The 4,095-nt window shown below is 45.6% G+C and overlaps 1 pseudogene; it reads left to right on the top strand.

The window, feature by feature from the left end:
* Positions 1-2,480: 2,480 nt before the first annotated feature.
* On the top strand, positions 2,481-3,737 carry LOC124985706 (cytoplasmic protein NCK2-like; annotated as a pseudogene).
* The last annotated feature ends 358 nt before the right edge of the window (positions 3,738-4,095 follow it).

The following is a 4,095-nucleotide window of genomic DNA, read 5'->3' as shown; positions in this document are numbered from 1 at the left end:
GCTGAAAACAAAACTCTTATAATATACAAAGTACTTTATGCAATGAAAAGTGTTGATTTACCAGGAAGATATACAAACAACAAATGCATATGTACCCAATATTGGAGCACTAAATTATATGAAACAATATTATCCAAACAGGTAGGAGAAGTAGATAGCAATACAATAATATTATGAGACTTTAAAAGTACCATTTTCAATAATAATAGAACAACTATATTGAAATAATAATCAGCAAAAATGGTAACAGCAAAGCAGACTTGAACAGCACTGTAGGACAAATGGATTTCACAGCCATAAACAGAAGATTCCATCCAATAGCAGAATACACATCTTCTAAAGAATACACAAGGAACATTCTGAAGAACAGATCATGTATTAGATCACAAAAACAAGTCAACTAATTTTAAAAAGATTGAAATCACAACAGGTACCCTCTTCTGAAATATAAAGGAAAGGAGACCTACAAGACAATAATCCTGCTGAACATATATTTAAATTTTTCAAGAAGCTCTAATAAATGAAATTCAATAGCATATTTAGGATCATGCACATGGTCAAGTGAAATTTATTTCTGAGATACCAGGAAGGTTAAATACATCATCAATTAATATGATACACTCCTTGAACAAAATAAAAGATAAAAATCACATGATTACCTCAACAGATATGGAAAAAGCATTTGACAAAGTTTACAAACTTTAATGAGCAAACTCTAACAAACTAGGAATAGAGAAATTACCTCAAAACTATAAAGGTTAAATTTTAAAAGTCCATGGGTAATAACTACACAGTGATGAAAAAACTAAAAGCCTTTTTCTTAGGATCTATAGCAATATATGTCTGCACTTACCACTTCTATTCAACATAGTAATGAAAGTTCTAATGAGAGCAATTAGGCATGTATAAGAAGTAAAAGATATCCAAGTCAAATAGGGAGAAACAAAATTATCCATGTTTGCAGATGACATAATCTTATATATAGAAAACTCTAAGGTACCCTCAAAAAATGATTGAATTAATAGATGAATTCAGTAAAGTTGTAGGATGCAAAATCCATTGTGTTTGTATATACTGACAACAAATAGGAAATCAGAAAACAGTCCCATTTACCATAGCACCAAAAACAATAAAATACTTAGGAATACACTCGAAGAGGTGAAAGAATTTTACACTAAACAGTATAAAAATATTGATGAAAGATATTAAAGAAAACTAAACAAATGGAAAGACATTCCTTGTTGCATTAATTGGAAGACAAACACTGTTAATGTGCTTCACACTATCCAAAGTGATCTAAAGATTTTTTGCTATCCCTAAGATATATTTTACAAAATATAAAAAAAAAAACTAAAATTTCTGTAGATCCTCTAAGGACCCTATAAGGATAATATTGTCTCAAATAAGAAACAAAGCTGGAGGCACCACATTTCCTAACTTCACCATATATTATAAGGATATAATAATTAAACAGCATAGTAGTGGTATTAAAATAGACATATCAACCAGTGGTCTAGAATAGAAAGCCCAGAAATCAATCCCATCTTTACAACTTATGTTTGATAAGGATTCCAAAATATTCAATGGATAAAGGAGAGTGTCTTCAACAAATGAAACTGGGAAAACTGGATAACTAGTACAAAAAGGATGAAAGTGTACTGATGTCTTACGCCATATTCAAAATCAATTGAAGACCTAAAGGACCAGAAATCTCAAACATCCAGAAGAAAGCATGTGAAAGAGCTTGTGATTAATCTCACAATTTCATAGATGTGACCCAGAAATACAGATAACAAAAGCAAAATACGTAAGTAGGTCATATATAAATCAAAATCTTTCTTACACAAAAAGGGAAATGATACACAAAGTAGAAAAGCAACAGATGTTTTGAAGAAAATATTTGCAAACCATTTATCAGTAAGGACTTAATTTCCAAAATATATAAGGAACTATCACACTCACTGGCATGAAACAAGCAAAATAAAAATTGGTTCTTAAAAAAATGTGTTATAAGAGACCGCCAACACCGCTGCCGCCAGGATCCTCAGGTCCGGTAGCCCCTAGGCAAGCGATCTGGAGGGCGGCAGGGGGCTGGGAGGGCTGGCGGCGGGGAGGCTCGCGGCGCCCAGGGCCAATGGGTCCGCCCCTGGCGGCAGCGTTCCGCCCGGAGGCGAGATAGGAGGGAGCCGTAGCAGAGTCACGCCTGGCCTGACGCAGCGCTGGCCGCCGCCCCAGGACCCGCGCCGCTGCCCTTCGGCCTCATGCGGGCGGCCCATGGAGAGTTTTCGTAGGTTCGTTTTTATATGAGTGATGTCCAGGCCATCAATCTCTGCTGAGATTTTGCGCTGAATTTGAGAGTTTGGAGAATCCAGTGGCCTTGTCACTTCAGAGGCGTATTCAGGCAGAAAATTTTCATCTTTTTGAAGAGTTCTGCATTTTGTCAGTCACCTCTTGTAAACTGTGTGCCAAAGAAGGACTCCATGAAAGATGACAGGACGAATTCATTGTCCATAGCCAAGTGGGACTACACTGCCCAGCTGGGACCAGGAGCTTGACATCAAAAAGAACAAGCACTTGTGGCTGCTAGATGACTCCAAGACCATGGTGGCGGGTGAGGAATGCCGCCATGCAGACGGTGTGCGTGACTTCCAACTTTGTGGAACGCAAGAACAAGCCTGAAGAAGGGCTCCCTCGTGAAGAATCTTAAGGAAAACCTAGGCCTGGGCAAGACCCGACCAAGAAGGCGAGCTCCAGGGACGCGTCGCCGACACCCAGCACGGACGCCAAGTACCCCTCCAATGGTGGTGTTGCTGACCGCATCTACAACCTCAACATCCCAGCCTTTGTCAAGTTCGCCTACGTGGCCAAGAGGGAAGATGAGCTCTCTCTGGTGAAGGACTCACGCGCACCGTCCTGGAGAAGTACCCGAAGGCTGGTGGTTGAGCAGCTTCAACAGGCAAGTCGGCTGGTTCCTGTCCAACTACGTGCTGGAGGAGGCGGAGGAGGCCGCCGCCCAGTCCCCGAGCTTCCTGAGCCTGCGGAAGGGCGACTCCCTGAGCAAATGGCCAGGCGTCCGGGTGCTGCACGTGGTGCAGACGTTGTACCTCTTCAGCTCCGTCACCGAAGAGGAGCTCAACTTCACTTCGAGAAGGGAGAGACCATGGAGGGACCCAGAAGCCCGAGAACGACTCAAGAGTGTGGAAAATGCAAAAATGCCCGGGTAAGGTCGGCCTGGTCCCCAAAAACTAGTGGTTGGTCCTCAGTGATGGGCCAGCCCAGCACCCTTCAAACGCCCCGCAGATCAACTGCACGCGGCCCTTGAGGAGCAGGCGCTTCGCAGGCCGGGAGTGGTACTACGGGAACCTGACGCGCCACCAAGCCAGGGCGCCCTCAACTAGCGGGTGCGTGGAGGACAACTTCCTCATTAGGGACAGCGATGTCCTAGCCCCAGTGACTTCTCCGTGTCTTTCAAAGCGTCAGGGCAGAACAGGCATTTCAAGGTGCAGCTCGTGGACAACGTCTACTGCATCGGGCAGCGGCGATTCCACAGCATGGATGAGCTGGTGGAACACTACAAGAAGGCGACCATCTTCACCAGCGAGCAGGGGGAGAAGCTCTATCTCGTCAGGGCCCTGCAGTCACAGCGCCGCCGCGGCCTCAGGTCCCCGCTCCAGCCTGCGCTGTGCCCTCGCTGCCCTCTGGAGCCCTGCGATCACCCTCCAGGCGGTCCTGCCTAGCCTGCCGCCCTGTGCTCGCCATCCCAGGCCCTTGCAGCCACGCTCAGCCCACGGCCTCCTGGCCAGCTTTAGAGGCTGGAGGTGACGGGGCGTGCCTGCCCACCTGAGCCCTGTCCAGTTGGAAGAGCGGTTGTCCTGTCCAAATCGCCCCACAGAACATCCTCACGAAGCCACATCGGGTACCGGCTAAGGACACCTGGCTGTGCCCAGCGTGGGAGTGAACCACAGCGCTCTCAGTTGTGGCGGTCTGAGCTCTGGCTCCCTGGCACCAGGGGTCCCGGCCAGTGGCCCTCTTCCAGATCCTGGCCCAGATGTGGCTCCCACACTGCAGGGCACAGTTGCCTTTGAGGATAGCAAT

This window comes from Sciurus carolinensis, chromosome 5 (genome assembly GCF_902686445.1).
Source record: "Sciurus carolinensis chromosome 5, mSciCar1.2, whole genome shotgun sequence".
Classification (NCBI taxonomy): domain Eukaryota; kingdom Metazoa; phylum Chordata; class Mammalia; order Rodentia; family Sciuridae; genus Sciurus; species Sciurus carolinensis.
The sequence above is the reverse complement of the archived record's forward strand: the minus strand, read 5'-3'. Positions and strand labels throughout refer to the sequence as shown.